This window comes from Anastrepha ludens, chromosome 6 (genome assembly GCF_028408465.1).
Source record: "Anastrepha ludens isolate Willacy chromosome 6, idAnaLude1.1, whole genome shotgun sequence".
NCBI lineage: Eukaryota > Metazoa > Arthropoda > Insecta > Diptera > Tephritidae > Anastrepha > Anastrepha ludens.
In genome coordinates, this window is record NC_071502.1 from 27,999,584 (window position 1) to 28,016,644 (window position 17,061).

Below are 17,061 nucleotides of genomic sequence, written 5' to 3' on the forward strand. Positions count from 1 at the left end.
GCTAATATGGTTTGGGGAAAAAGAAATCCATTATTTTTGCGTAAAAGGTTTAAAACTGTTTTATGGTCGATCTTTAGTTTCTGGGCGATGCTACTTCTTCTCTTCTTAATTGGCGCGATAACCGCTTACGCGATTTTGGCCGAGATTAACAAAGCGCGCCAGTCGTTTCTTTCTCGTACTAACCGGCGCCAATTGGACACACCAAGTGAAGCCAAGTCCTTCTCCACCTGATCTTTCCAACGCAGAGGAGGCCTTCCTCTTCCTCTGCTACCACCAGCTGGTACCGCATCGAATACTTTCAAAGGCGGAGCGTTTGTATCCATTCGGACGACATGACCCAGCCAACGAAGCCGCTGGATCTTTATTCGCTGCGCTATGCCTATGTCGTCGTAAAGCTCATACAGCTCATCGTTCCATCGTCTGCGATATTCGCCGTTGCCAACGTGCAAAGGTCCAAAAATCTTACGCAGAATCTTTCTCTCGAACACTCCAAGCGTCGCTTCATCGGATGTTGTCATCGTCCAAGCTTCTGCGCCATACGTTAGGACGGGCATGATGAGAGTCTTGTAGAGTGTTAATTTTGTTCGTCGAGAGAGGACTTTACTGCTCAATTGCCTACTTAGTCCAAAGTAGCACTTGTTGGCAAGCGAGATTCTACGTTGGATTTCAAGGCTGACATTGTTATCGGTGTTAATGCTGGTTCCTAAATACACGAAGTCTTTTACGACCTCAAAATTATAACTGTCAACAGTGACGTGGGTGCCGATACGCGAGTGCGCCGACTGTTTGTTTGAAGACAGGAGGTACTTCGTTTTGTCCTCGTTCACCACCAAACCCATTCGCTTTGCCTCTTTATCCAGTTTGGAGAAGGCAGAACTAACAGCGCGGTTGTTAAGGCTGATGATATCAATATCATCGGCATACGCCAACAATTGTACGCTCTTATAAAATATTGTGCCTGAGCGATTAAGTTCTGCGGCTCGTACGATGCTCTCCAACATCAGGTTAAAGAAGTCACACGACAGCGAGTCACCCTGTCTGAAACCTCGTTTGGTATCAAACGGCTCGGAGAGGTCCTTCCCAATTCTGACGGCGCTGCTGGTGTTGAGCAACGTCATCTTACATAGCCGTATTAGTTTTGCGGGGATACCAAATTCAGACATAGCGGCATACAGGTAACTCCTTTCCGTACTGTCGAATGCAGCTTTGAAGTCGACGAAAAGATGGTGTGTGTCGATTCTCCTTTCATGGGTCTTTTCCAAGATTTGGCGTATTGTGATGCGATGCTACTGCGACTACTAAAATGCAGGTCAACTTCGTTTATTTCTGTGATTTTATTTTCAACATTTTCTTTAACATCAAAAATGAACGAACGGAATCGACGAAGCCAAAATTGCACGTAATTAGTTCTTTCATTTCTTTTTTGTTTTGTTTTGTCGGAACAACTAGCAAGTACACCACTCAGACACAATTAAGCCCATTGTACTGCCCTCGGGTTCCTTTTTTAATTTTCTTTAAATCTACCCCACCTCCGAAGCAATCTGAGTAGATCTTTTGGTGCCAAGGAGCCAAGATGGTCGCTTCTTAACACATCAGTGCCAAAGACCTCAAGCCTGATTCGAGCGAAGGTGGGGCAGACGCACAGAAAGTGGTCCGCCGTCTCATCCTCTTCTCCATGTGCTGGGCAGAGTGCTCTGTCTGAGATGCCTACCTCTTCCATGTGCTTCGCCCTCCAGAAAGTGGTACGTCATCAGTCCAACCAGCTATCTGCAGTCTCTTCTGCTTAATGACAGAAGGAGGATTTGCGACAGTCGGTCGGACATGACATGTAAAATCAGTTTAGTACATCTGCAGCCTCTCTCAGCCTGCCAAGCTCGCTTGTGGGTTGTAGTAACCCATTTGCTAACCGTGGCTTTGATGGCTGCAGAAGGGAGTGGCAGAACGGCTTTTTTGGCCCAGAGCCCATCTTAGCTAAGGAGTCAAAGGTCTCGTTATCCACGATACCCACGTTAGCAACCCGGGACCCATGTTAGCATCAGCCTATTATGTCTACCGACATAGTTCATCCTGGATTTACAGGCCTCGACTATCCCTGATGTGGTTGGGGTCCTGTCTAAGGCCATAAGCGCAACTTAGCTGTCGCTGCAGACACATACAGATCTGCCTCTCCACCTCTGTTCTCCACAACAAAGTTCATCGCTTCTTGAGCTGCATACGCCTCCGCATGAAACACAGATGCATGCATTCCAAAAGCAAAGTGTAGTTTTGTCCCACTGGATTCCACGTAGACCGCAGAGCCGGAGCCGTGCTCGGTCCTGGAGCCGTCCGTGAAAATGCGAAAACAGTGTTTGCCGGGCTCATTTTCAGAGTTTCACCGCAATTGAGCCTCTGGGAGCACCATACTGTACCTCGTTTCAAACACAACTCTGGATGGCATGGAGAGAATCGTTGGATCGAAGTCCATGCCTTCTCTGTTTTCCAATGCCGGACAGGGGCCGTACCAATTCTCATTGTGTTTCAGCCTGCAGATGGCCTTCAAGGCCTCTCCTTGGATGAAAGCATCAAGTGGTGGTAGACCAACCAGAGCATCTAATGACGGGCCTCAAGTAGTTCTTACATTAGTTCTTATAGTATCGCAGAAGCAGTGGTGCACCCAGGATTGTCATGCCAAGGAAGAAGAAAGAAGAAGTTTTTACAGTATCGACATCATAAACATCATTCAAAATTTCGGCAGCTTGACTTGCATTTCCCCATTTATCAAAAAAACAATGTAAAATTTACCGAATTTTCTCTTTGTTGTTGTCCATTGTTAACGCCCTACAACTCACAACTGAATGGAAAAAAACAAAAAACAGCAAAAGAATTTTTTCTAGTGTGCAATGTCACCTTGACAACGAGCATAAACTTTAAACTCCTTGATCGCTACTTTACGAGATATCGATCACTACAGCCAGCTACCGAGAAAATTATGGATTTTATTTCCCCGCCAAACTCACATCTCTATACAATCGGCCTTCCACTCTCCATAAACTAAATACAATGAAATTACGCTTTCATAATTCAACTGCTTTCCTTGAGCTCAAAATATATTTCATTTGAGTTTCTTAACTCAAATTCCACAAGATTTCCATATTTCAAGATTTCAAGATTCCATTGCTTAAGGTCGACGGCAACGGCAATAAAAGTCATTTTCCAGTAAACTCATTTCGTATAAACAGGTAAACAAATTACATAAATGTATTGTCGGCATTGCAACGAGCTTTGTGTGGCCACAACTTGAATGGGCCTTCATGCGAGCGCATTTATTGTGAATTCAGTAACAGTATTTCCATGTGGGTGGTGCCACAGCCTGCTAATGCAAGCAGAAAGCTATTGAGCAAACATTTCATGTGTTTACATGCATGTAGCAGCATATGGACACGTGTGTATGTGTGTGCACTATATAGTGATGTGGTGTGTGTGGGTTCTCCTTTGTGCCAGCGCAAAGAATTGTGCATTGTTTGCCCTTGATCTTATCCCACATACTACCTGTTGCAGCGTGCGGTTGGCATTTTATGGAGAAATGCGCCACGAACATCGCAGACAGACGCAGTTCTATAAACAATGCATCGATGTTTTTACGGCTACGCTCGGCAGCGATGGCTGCGAGGTGTGATGGTTATGCATCACTTTGAGTAGCGCACAGCGATTGTAAATAATTTCTGTGTTTAATGTTTCACAGAATTTGCATTTTTGCAATATTTTATTTGTTGATATTTTGTAAATGAAAAATTATGTGCAATTATTTTAAGTTTTTATGGATTACGAAGGTAACGAATTTAGATGGATTTAGACGGGAAAAGTAGAGCGACTCGAAAACGCTGGAAGGGCATGTTGGGTACATCATTTTCGTAAAATAGCTCTTTTCGAATGGGGTAATTAAGAATTAGGATTCATTTGTTGCACAAAAACGTTCGCTAGAAAGTTGCAACGGAGATTACTGAAGATTAAAAGCAACCAGCTTAAAAATATTGTACAAAAAATATAGAAATGAAAAAACAAAAAGTTTGAAATAATCGGCAAAATCGAGTGCGCTTAATGTACAGATATAATGGCATCCGAGGGTGGGTCAAAAAGTTCGTGGGATGAACAGGTAAGGGTGAGAATTTAAATATGGAATCATCTGCTTTTTTGTGTCTTAGTAGAACTTTCAAAAACTTGATTGATAACATGAAAAAAAATTTTTTTCGTATAATTCAAAAGCGATAAAAATAACCACAGACAAAGAAATTTCGCCGCTAGATGATTTGGACGAAGACGATCGGTAACTGCAACGCACTGACCGGGATTTATAATAAAAACAAAAAAATGTATAAAAATAAAAAAAAACAAATAAAAATAAATAAAAAAAAAGTAAAAAAAGTAAAAACAATAAATAAAAATAAAAAAAAAATAATTTAAAAAAAATAAAAATATAAAAAAATAAACAAATTAAAAACAACTAAATAAAAAAAATAAAAACAATAAATAAAAAAAATAAATAAAAAATAATGAAGTAAATACAAAAATATAAAAATATAAAAAAATACAATAATATAAATAAATAAAAAAATGGTAATAAAAATTACAAAAAATACAAAAATAAATAAATAAAAAAAAAAATTAAAATATTTAAAAACAAAATTTTCGAATACAAGTGCAATGATCTGTTTTTTTTTCTTAGTAGAACTTTAATAAAATTTATTTATTACATGAAAAAAAAATATATAGTTTAATTAAAAAGCCATAGAAATAACCGCAGACAGAGAAAGTTTGCCGTTAGATGAGTTAGACGAAGACGAGCGGTAACTGTATCGCACTGACAGAGATTTATAATAAAAACAAAAAGAAAAAATAAATAAATAAAAATAAAAAAAAATAAATATATTAAATAAAAAAAAAATAAAAGAAACAATACAAATATAAAACAAAAATAAACAAATTAAAAAACGCAAGAAAAAAATTAAAAAAAAAATGTAAAAAAATGTTTTAAAAAATGTTAAAAAATTAAAAAAATATAAAATAAATTAAAAAAATAAATCAAAAATAATAAAATAAATAAAAAAATATAAATAAATAAAAAAAATAATAAAAATGAATAAAAATTACAAAAAAAACAAATTTTAATAAATAAATAAAAATTAAAAAAAATAAAAAAAAATATTAAAAAACACAAATTTTTGAATACAAGTAAAATGCATAAGCAAAGCACATTTTAAGCATTTGGCCGGTCGGTTCTGAATTACGCAACGCCCGTCTGGTCGCTGGATTTATAATAAAAATAAAAAATAAAAAAAAAATAAATAAATAAAAAAAAAAAAAATAAAAATAAAATAAAAATAAATAAAAAAAATTTAAAAATTATAATAAAAAATAACAAATAAAAAAAAAAATTAAAATAAAACAAAAAATATTTAAAAACACAAATTTTTGAATACAAGTAAAATGCCGTATAAGCAATGAGTTATGCAGCGCCCGTCTGGCCGTCTGGCACCAGTCATACGCAGTGGACAAACCTCCAGACCTGACAAAATACTGCACGGGATGTCTTCTGATGTCCCCCTGCAGCACCTTCACAACGAGGCCGCTATGCTGCCGTCCAAGGAGTACAGCAAATGCATAGCAAACAATTTCTGCTAGGGTTGGTGCATGAGTACCATTCGGAATCAAAAAAGAATGTAGGTTCGAATCTCGGTGAAAACACCAAAATTAAGAAAAACATTTTTCTAACTACGGTCGCCCCTCGGCAGGCAATGCAAACCTCCGGGTGTATTTCTGCCATGAAAAAGCTCCTCATAAAAAATATTTGCCGTTCGGGGTCGGCTTGGAACTGTAGGTCCCTCTATTTGCGAAACAACATCAAGACGCAGGCCACAAATAGGAGGAAGATTAGAAAGAGCATCACCAGTCGAAAACCTTTCGTACAAACGTTTAATGGTGTGCTTACAAGGCGCACTTTTCACATTATTTAATTTTTTATACGCACGTTGAGTTTTCACAATTGACTTCTTTTGTTGAATGTAAATTTCACTTCGCGTGGCGTGTACTGTTCCATCGTAAAAATCTGCTTGGACTGACGCTTCCAACGCGGTATGTCATTAGGCGATCTGACGTCTCTGTTAAAAGATACAGGGTTGCGAGATGGGTCCGTCGAAAATTGGCAACCCTGTACAGATCCGCCTCTCCACCTCTGTTTTCCACAACAAAGTTCATTGCTTCTTGAACAGCATAGACCTCCGCTTGAAACACAGATGCGTACATTCCAAGAGCAAAGTGTAGTTTTGTCCCGCTGGATTCCACGCTGGAGACACCAGAGCCGGAACCGTGCACGGTATTGGAGCCATCCGTGAAAATACGAAAACAGTGTTTGCCGGGCTCATTTTCAGAGTTTAACCATAATTGCGTAAAAGCTTAATTCTCACAGTTTTGTAAATTTAGACGTTCAGTTGAACACCTCTAGTTTCTTATCAATAAGCAGTGGCAGCATAAGCCGCACTTGGAAGCCTCATGCGCGCGAGCTTAATAATAAACCTTTGCAAATTTAACCTTTGTTTAGAATTTTTTTTGATTTTGTTTTTTGTGCCTTTTTTTTTTTTTTTTATAAGTTATATACAAGTACTTGCCCTCACAGTATTTACCTCAGAGCGCGCGTGGAATTTCAGAGCTTTTCATACACATTGACATATGGAAACTACGTGTTTTGTTTTCTCACTTCACTCAACTTCAATTAAACAATAAACTATTTGCCGATACCTTTCAATAAACTTCTTGTGTCATTAATGCACTTGCAAGTTTCTTAACACCGAAAAAAACTTATTTACATTCAAAAAAAAATCTACAAAATTCAGTTTACGCGTTGGATCGGTTTTTAAAGCCTTCCACCGATAACGGTTTATGGCGCTATTATCCTTAGCGGCTATCTAAGCGCGTTAGTTGATTTCCGCGTCGATATCGGCACGTATTCACCTCTGCGCGTACTCGATCACAATGCGTTTCAAGTGATTCATATCAGCACAGCGCCACCCGTTCGACTGGGTGTATATAAACAAGTAGGTTTGTGTGATTGTGTGTTGCTCTAGAAAAACCATAAAACAATCGTTTGCTAACAACAACACCTTCACACCTTCTCCCACTTGCCATAGCATATTTTATTTAATTTCTTCTTCAATTATTTCGCTTTGATAATGTACAGGCGAGCTGATTATTCTGTTCTAAACAATATTTACGTTCGATTTTGTACAAATGTGTGTGTGTATGTGTTTGTACTCTTGCACATTTTTGTTTGTATTTATGTGCATACATACATACGTGCATATGTATGGGTATAGGGATTGGCTTCTTGCTGTTTTCGCTACCTTTAGGCGAGAATTAGCACTAAAATATTAGATTAGCTGTGGCATTGCAGCGTACGAATGGGAAACAGTGTGCGATTTTGTGAAACATGTACACAAAACTAGTTATTCGAGCGATATTTGGCGAATTCTGTTGCGTCTACAGTCTGTGGCCGCATAAAGATATGTAAATCCCGCACTTCAGATAGCAATCACTTGACGGTTTCCCAGACAGAAAAAAAACTGAAATAGGTATTATACATGTGTTATACCCATTACTAGGTTGTTCAATAAGTTTTGTGGTTTGATAAGAAAAAAAAACACAGTTTTATGGTTTGAAATACACTTTTGTATTCAGTATACAGTAGGCCGGGTCGATTTGTGGGGAGGCAAAAAAATCGCCCATTGCTCTGTGAAAATCATATTCTAGGGATCAAAATAAGAAACTTCGCCGAAGGAACCATTCGTCTAAAACGAATTCTGATGTCCCCCAATTTGGGTCGAACTTTTTAGTTTCTTTTCTCATGTAAAGGCCAAAAATGGTGATATTTTGAAATGATTGTATGGGGAACCCCCCAGGGGAGTTCCAGGAGGTGTGCCACTGGCATGGGTGGATCGGCCGTCTAAAGTAAGTGGGGGTCGGTCATACATTTGGACTCGATTGGAGCACTCTAAATGGGTCAAAGGGGGATTTTTCGTTCGAGCCAAATTGGGGGACATCAGAATTCGTTTTAGAGGTATGGTTCCTTCGGCAAAGTTTCTTATTTTGATCCCTAGAATACAATTTTCACAGATCAATGAGCGATTTTTAAATCGACCCACCCTAGTATACAGGGTGCGCCATCATTTATGTCGGTATGAAAACATTGATTAACTTTGAAAAAAAGGCTGATTTGTATAAGTGAAGTATTTTTACTTCGTTTGGTTATTTACAACTTATTAAAACTATTTTTTTAATACAATACTCGTATCAATCAAGTGGTCGCCTTCACAATCACAAATTGCGATTTTTTTCTGAGTTTTTCATCGCCTTGTCAAGCATTTCGGGTTTTATAGCGTCGATTTCGGCTCGAATGTTTGCCTTAAGCTGGTCGATAGTCTGCGGTTTGTTGGCGTAAACCTTACTTTGCAGATAACCCCACAAAAAGAAGTCCAGGGGTTAAGTCAGGGGATCTGGGGGGCCAGTCGATGTCGCTTCTTTCTGACACTAGACGTCCCGGGAATTTTCGATGCAGAAGCTCAATTGCTGCATTCGCAGTGTGGCATGGCGCACCGTCTTGCTGAAACCAGTAACCGCCTAAACTTTTCTCACGCATTTGCGGGCAGACATAATGAGCCAACATCCATCGATATCGGTTTTCATCGGCCGTTTCGTTTTCTCGGTTTAAATATGGCCCAATGATGGTTTCGACCCACCCAAACAGTTACTTCCCGGTCATGCAATGGCGTTTCATGGATCTCGTGTAGATTCCCAGTTCCCCAAATGCGGCAATTTTGTTTTTTCACTCATTAAAATGTGCCTCGTCAGTCATTAAAATTTGCTTCCAAAAATCGGGTTCAGTGTCAACTATTCGAGCGATTGTTTGGCCGTATTCCAAGCGACGTGAATGGACTGTCGGAAAATATTCTTTGTGTGTCAATTGCACTTTATACGGAAACAAATCAATGAAATCATCCTTTAAAATGTGGTTTCACTGACGCCAAAATGCTGAGCGCGACGACGATACGGCACTGTTGGTTACTGGGCAACGCTCTGCCTCACTTCTTCAACAAGTTCATTGGTACGTCTTGGTCGTTGATGAACGGCATGTTGACGATCTCCTACCGTCCCGTGCTCAAAAAAATTCGACACCAAACGACGAATAGTATTGTCAGAAGGTGCCTGTTTGCGGCGATACTTTTTGCGATATGCGCGTTGAGTTAGAACAATAGAACGACTATTTTCGATGTTTAGCGTCACTATTTCAGCGCGTTGTGTCGGTGTAAAGCGATCCATGGTTGATGTTGTACTGAATTGACGTATCGAAAACATGTATGCGTGAAGTCGATCGGTTGGTAAATGCCGAAGTTATTCAGCGTTTACATACCGACAAAAAAGTGACTCCCCTGTAGACTCCCTGAACATCAATACAGATTCCAATTTATGAATTTCAGCCCGGCAGTGAGAATCTGTAAGGGCTGCAAAATGCGTTTCCATATCTCGCCAATGACCTCATCATTTGATGAAAAACGCTTTTCCCGCATGCATTTTTTTAGGTGTGGTCACAGATGGAACTCGCTAAGCGCCATATCTAGTGAATACAGTGGATGCTCCAACGATTCGAACTTTAATTCATGGATTTTAGCCACTGTGGAAATGCGATTGTGACGCGGTGCTTTGTCCTGATGAAGCAGAATTTTTTTCTTTCGCAAACTGTGTTTTTTTTTCCCCCGAATTTGGTCCTTCAGCTGGTCTAAAAGGTTTCAATAATATTCAGAATTTATTTTTTTACCAGTTTACAAGTAATCCACAAACAAAATTTCTTCGCATCCCAAAAAACTGATGCTAACACCTTCTTGGACGATTTCTGAATACGAACTCGTTTCGGAGCCGAAAAACCAGGCTCACGCCACTCTTTAGCTTTTTGTTTTGATTTAGGATCATGGTGATAGACACAAGTCTCATCCATAGCGATGAATCGACGCACAATACCCACTTTGTCCTTTCGAAATCGCCTTAATGTTGCTGAGAAAGTCACAGTTTTTGTGCCATTGTTAGCGAATGCGGCACCCTTTGTGCACACAGCTTTCTGAAACCCAATACTTAAGTCAAAATATTGCTTACACTGCCCAATGAGCTGCCTAGGGCTTCTACTAAACCTCTTTCAGTCACTCGAGGATTTTCCAATATGATTTCCAGTATTTTTTCTACGATTTCTGGTGTGTTGTTGTTCACATCCTGTTGGACGTTCTTGACGTGGATCGTCTTCAAGGCTTGTACGACCACGTTTTGAGTAACCCAGTTTTCTACTGTACTAATTTATGGCGAACGAAAAAGAGGGTACCTGTGAAGGAGGTGGTTAGATGACGTCGAATCTGAGCTTAAGGAAATGCACGTACACAACTGGAGAGATGAAGCCATGGATAGAATAAAGTGGAGAAAAATGGTTGATGAAGCTATGGTCCACCACGGGCTGTGAAGCTAAGAAAAGAGAATTGATGGCGAAAAGTTCTTATCTACTTTCAGGCTTCGTTCATAAATTTCTATTACTTTTAAGCCTTCCAAAAATAAATATTCAATCACTGCACGAAACTTGGGTTTTGTCCATTGTAGAAAATACTGTGACACGCCGACACTAAATGGCTTGTAAACAAGGCAGGAATTAACAGATTGAAATGAAACTTCACCTACGTTCATATGAAGAGTGCACCAGCATAACAAAAAAACTGTGGCTAGTTGCAACGCCCTCTCTTATCAAACCGTAACACTTATTGAGCAACCTAATATTAACCATAGAATTAGAATCAGAATAATTGAAGGTTTGCACTTCGACCTTAAAGTCTTTCATATAACAATGCCTCATCCAAACCCAGTTCCCTCAGTAAACCTAAAGTGGAACTGGGTGATGCTGAGTGTATGTATGTGCCTTTCTTCTGATCGTACCAGGTCAAGATGTCTACTCGTTCTTTTCAATATGGCAGGGGATTCGAGAAGGTGTATTGGAGTACTCGGCTAATGCAGATGTCTAAATTTTTTTTAATTGTGCTCCCCAATAAATATTTATCCTCATGGTTTGGTGCCGGCCGGTTTGGCGTAGGCTTAGCTTAGCTCTTAGCTCTTTAGCTAAGCTATTTCTTGATTATATCAGATCAGATTAGATTTGTGGGGGTTGGACAAGTCCAAGCACTCTGTCAGGAAGGCCATTGTACTACACTCGGATATATTACAGTAGAAAGGATAGAGAGAGGGGATGTATACAATGTTTATGGTAGACAAAGAAGAGCTGGAGTCCTATTAGTAGCGAGGCCACAGCCAGTGTACCAGCTGCCTCATTTCCAGGTATTCACAAGTGGTCACAAGTATGATCCTGGTGCGATTGTACACTCCTAGTAAATTTCGTTTCTGTACATGGTAAAAAAGATTCCGAAGGTGTGATCAATATAAGATCTTTCACCGGCTCTCAGCCAATTTGAAAGCAACAGCTGATTGGCTGTCGTAACCGGGGGCATGTACATTGTACAGAAATATTAGTAAAAGCACTCTTCTTCTTCTTAATTTTTGACAAGCACTCTTGGCGTGAGTTTGACAGGCAGTCAAGCGTGGGATGGTGTGAGTGCTTGGTCTTTTTTGCTTAAGCGTTTTAGCGGGGTTGCTATGCCATATTAGAATTTTTGTGGTAACATTAAAACAATAGAATTTCGACAAAAAAATAGAAAATAATATCTTGGAAAATTTACACTAACTAATATTTTTAATAGTTTTGTTAGCTATAATACATTTTTTTTATTAAGAAGTATTTAAATTTGTAAGCAATTTTTTAGACTTTTTGATACGATTTTCTATGCCATTTAATAATTTTTGTTGCAACCAAGTTACATAAAAGAGCGTTTTGGAATCAGGTGCCGACCAGCGATTTGAGGACCTTGTTTGCAGTTTTGGACCTTCGTAGCAGCTGCGATTGTGTGCACAGAAAAGGAGAGCAAACTATCCAAGGTGACTGCCAAAATTTTGGGATTGTTTACTGACGGTATAGATGAGTTATCATTTTTTACCTCTAACTGTAGTTTGACTTCCTTCGTCTAGGTGGAAGAGACAGACGCCGTGGATTTAGTGGACGAAACTTGAGATTCTCCGGAGTGAAAAAGCGAGAAAGGCTCAGTGCACTCTTGGAGTTTCTTTTCAAAGACAGGTGTACTGCAATTTGGCTTAATGGTCAGTTCAACGCTGAGCCAGTACTCAAATTTATAACATTTGTGGCAACATCTTAGCAGAGTTGGGCAAGTGGGGGCTACAGCCTGAACGGTTCCAGGACAACATTCTGGATGGCATCACGCACCATTTGCCAAATTCTTTGCCAGTCATGTTAAATAAGGAACGCTTGGCTGACCGCTGAAAACTACTATATGAAGCGGTGCTAACTCGAGAACCATCTCAAATGCAGCTCTTGGGCAGATTCGCATTGGCGCCATGCTTCATACACAGCCTGGTCGCTGAAGCTTAGTCAGACCTACCCGCAGTGTCGATAGAGCGGTTATCGTTGATTGTTGTTGTTGTTGTTGTAGCAGTAATACAAGCCCAAGCCCTGTCAGTATAGTATATATCACCGGTCGTCTTCATCTAACTCAGCTAAAGGTAGGCCGAGGAAACTTGGTGTTTCGCCAGGTTGGGTCCAGAGGGAGAGGGGTGTTAGATGAGTGGGTTTGATGGGGCATGTGAAAAGGTGGTTAGTGTTGTTGTTGTTGTAGCAGCATAAACATTTCCCGTGGATATACGAGGAATGCTGCTGAAGTGACAGTCTTTGGCCGGATATAAATCCTGGTCGTTTCGGTTACGTAGAACCGACTGTCGTGGGAACGTTGGTGGTTAGTGTTGTGCGGGGTGCCTTCACATGCTGGACATATGTTTGGTTGTCGGGGTTAATTCTAGATAAGAAGGAGTTTAACCTGCTACAGTAGCCAGGAGGCAATTGGGCCAGAATTTCGAGGGTCTCGCGAGGCAGCTGGAGCTCTTCATCTGCCGTATGTGGTGGTTGGACTCCGATGCGTGCATTCGAAGGTCGGGAGCTTAAGAAGGTGGTGATGGTCTGCCGGTGAATGTCGTTTAATGGCTGTCTAAACACTGGCTGGTCCAGGAGGTGTCTGTTCGTTTTGTCCTGGATCTCGTCGGCGTTATGTTGTTGTTGTTGTAGCAGCATAAACATTCCCCATACTTACGGGGAATGCTGCTGGAGTGACAGTCCTTGGCCGGATATAAATCCGGGCCGTTTCGGTAACGTAGAACCGACTGTCGTGGAAACGTTATCGGCGTTATCGTTGGCTTTGTTGTTGTTTGTTGTTTTAACAGTATCGTTGGCCTAATTATAATGGTGTAAATCCATCTTTGGATTTCCCTGCTCATCGTTTGCACCCCATGAAAGCCTTAGCTGCATTTAACCATAGTTGCCATATTTAATAATATATATTTCCTTATAACCATAAAAAGCCACGATGCAAGCTTTAGCAGAAGCAGCTTTTCGCCATTTATTAAAATTTATGTCAAATATTAAGAAAATAATTCACTATGCGATCGTCTGCTATGCCAATTGATACGTCAAATGTGGGTTTGTTAGATTTTCGGGTATTGGTTGGGTTCGTTTGAATTGTATTGCGTTTGTCATGCGTCAGATTGTGCGACATACATACACATACATACATAGGTGACACTTACTTATTTCAGACTCAGACAATAGTTGGGTGCCGGTGTGCACATCATGCGTTGATGCCGATAGACATGATGATTCTGCAAAGATAAATAGAACAAAAGCGATTGCTAATGAAAGTCATAAATGTACACATCGGGGCAAGTAATGAGCGTAAAATTCAATATAGCAGAGACGAGACGAGGTTAAAGGGGTGTTGGCGTGTAATGTTTAGCTAAATTAATAAAATAATAGCAAACTACACTAAAAAAACAACAAATTTCATACGAACACACACACATATTATATACATATGTACGTAAGTATGTAAATACGATATCGTTCCGCTTGCAGCATACTTTGCACTCATCTTATTGCACTGCACAGCATAGCGTACAGCTGACTGGCTGTGCGACGCCGCAACGTGCCATTTCGGGCGCAAGCAGCGCTGTAGGGTCGCACGAGGCGGGGATGTGTGGTGTTGTGCAAAAATAAGAACACATTTTAAATTTAGTACATGATGAGACCATTTCGCCACACAATCACCTATACGCATACGAAATCAAACAGCAGCTGCTCGCTTTAGCGGTTGGCGAACTGTTCGACATATTTCGGAGCACACACACATAACCATATCTGTATTACTTAGCTATCCGTGGTATTTAGATTCTCCCCTCCTTTTACCGCGGCGCTCCCTGGCATTGTAAATATTTACGAAAATGAAGCAGTCCAACCATGAAGAACGCAGGTGGCCTAGTGGCAGAACGAAAATAACAGCAACTATGGCGCCACCTGGACTACTCGCCGCCTTACACTGATCCTACTTTATGAAATTGGAACTTTTAATTCTTAGCGCAGATTGTATTAGTTGCATACACTCACGACCGCTTGTTGTCGACCAGGTCCAAAATATGGGGAACGGCTACAGCTCACCTTTGCGGACCAACTCCGTCCGCACAGTAACTTGACAAGCTGCGTGAAAATATGCAAGGTAACTTTTATGGTCGGTACCACTAGGCTGTGTAATTAATGGTTAGACTGGCGGTTGCGCGTACCTTGTATAGGCTAATTAAAACTATTAACTACTGGTGCTGCTGCTGCGCCCTCATACCCATTACACACTGCCAATACAACCACCTCGTATGCATTTGTAGCAACTGTGTGAATGCCAAATATTTTTCCTACCTGCTGTTGTAAATGTGCATTTCAAGAGTTATTCTTGTAACGATGAAACATCTGAAAATTAAAGCCAACAAGCATACGATTTACTAATCAAGCTATTTGTGTTAAATCCTTTTGAATGCAGCTGAACAACAAAAAAAAAATGTAAACAATTTTTACTCTTCCTCACTTAAACACAACACCGCACAAAACTCCACAATATTTCACGTTTCACACGGCGCCCGGCGTGCGCACGATTTTCGCCCGCTACCCGGCCACTTATTTAGTTGGAAAAGAGTTCTTTCAAATTGGAAAATTTATTTTTTCGCATCAGAAAATTACTGAAATCGAATTAACAACTTTGAAAGGCGATTATTGATTTCGTTTGGAAGTTGACAGCTGAGCGCTGTTGACATTTGTTGTGGATGAACATGTGAAAAGCGTAAATTAAGCGAACAGTGGCTGTTGAGGAGTGGAAGAAAGAGTAGCGAAAAGCAATGATGGAAAAAGCGATAAAGGCGACATCTACAAGAATGCTTTAAGCAAATGGTTTATATATTAGATTTCTGTGCTCACTGGTATTGCCACACTGCTTGAAACGCTTTAGAAATGCTACAAAAACATGATATTCCGCATTTTTTTTACTTAAATTCTTATCGGCAATAAAGTTTATAAACCAAGGCATGCATTTATCATTTAACTGATAAACATAGTATTGTAAATTAAATACAATATTGGTGAAGTGATATCAGTAGGCGCACAAGAAACGTTTTAAAATTTACCTCGCAAAAAAATCGCAAACACACTACATATATAAAACATCTGAAACACCCTGCAACTACTATATGTCAAAAGAAATTTGAACTCGAGGGCAGCGGTATTTGTTAAATTTCTCTGGTTAAATTTGATTTCATTTAAGAAGCTTGTGACTCTTGAAGTGAAATGAAAAGTAATTTATATATTTAATCATAATTATGTCATTAAAAGTGTATTGTCATTAAGGAATTGCTTAACGTGAGTATAATATTAAAACAACAACTAAAAGTGGTAATTCCCCAATTACACAACGTCCTCATATGGACATCGACGAGTGAGGGGACAGCGGGTAACGGGTTGGCGGCTACCCGTTCTCAAAATTATGGTGCTTACACTCATCAACGTATCGCAGTTTCTTTCATATATCCCGTAGGATACAGAAAATTTAGCAAAACTTATCCCGTAGAAAACAATTGCGTTCTTTTGGTTACATATTTACACAATACAACGATTTGTGTGTGCTTTTGTTTGGTTTTAACGACACAATGTTGCCAGTGATATATTTGCATACACACTTTTACGCACATCCTTGTTATCAGCTACAATTTTTCATTGTATAATATGCCGAAGTCAAAAACCACCAAATGCAAATACATAGTACATTTATCTATAATCAGGGCCATAGGGAGCATATCCTGGCCCCGGGGGGAAATTGCAAATGCGGGCCCTTTCCAATTATGTCTAAATCATATATGTATGTAAATACGTATAATCTCGAGTCCGGGCCCCTCTGAGAACTCATGGCCCGGGGTAAAAAGTCGCGGATTCCCCGAAAAAAAACCAAAAATACGCTTTCTACTACTTTATTTATTTATTAATTTATTGATATTATTTGCATTAAATACGTAAAGAAAACTTTTCCTGGACCAAAAGTATAGTCTCGACAGTTTAAAAGCAAATAAAGTAATGCAAAAAATTTATTAAAAATATATCTAATGGAACTTATAAAAGAAATTTCTCAAAATGACTTAAACTGCGTTCGGTGCAATAATTAACCAATCAAAACACAAAAACTCAAAGAAAGGGCCACTCAGCGTCATGGTGAAAAGATTTTTAGAGGTGTACTACCATCAGACCGTTATTCGGCTCTGAGCGAATTTGACAGATATGCCAACGTCACTCGTTTTGTGTTTCACTAAGCTAAAGCTAAATTTTGTGAAACTAAGCTAAAGCGGCCTCCGTAGCCGAGTGGGTTGATGCGTGACTACCATTCGGAATTTGCAGAGAGAACATAGGTCCGAATCTCGATGAAAGACCAAAATTAAGAAAAAACATTTTTCTAATATCCCCTCGGCAGGCAATGGCAAACCTCCGAGAGTATTTCTGTCATGAACAAAGCTCCTCATAAAAATATCTGT

At 39.7% G+C, this 17,061-nt stretch overlaps 1 protein-coding gene across 5 annotated transcripts in view; it reads right to left on the bottom strand.

Annotated features, from left to right (window-relative positions):
* Positions 1-15,296, bottom strand: part of LOC128866637 (uncharacterized) — a 43,799-nt gene extending 28,503 nt beyond the window's left edge. The window contains exons 1-3 of one of the 5 annotated variants that reach the window (XM_054107527.1): positions 15,078-15,296; positions 14,912-14,962; positions 13,756-13,827 (exon numbers count right to left, since the gene is read on the bottom strand). The gene's annotated coding sequence lies outside the window, so the exon portion shown is untranslated. Of the gene's footprint in view, positions 1-6,656; positions 7,092-13,755; positions 13,828-14,608; positions 14,775-14,911 lie in introns of those variants that run through there. The other 4 variants (XM_054107528.1, XM_054107526.1, XM_054107529.1 and 1 more) reach the window with 4 other exon arrangements.
* Positions 15,297-17,061: the final 1,765 nt, after the last annotated feature.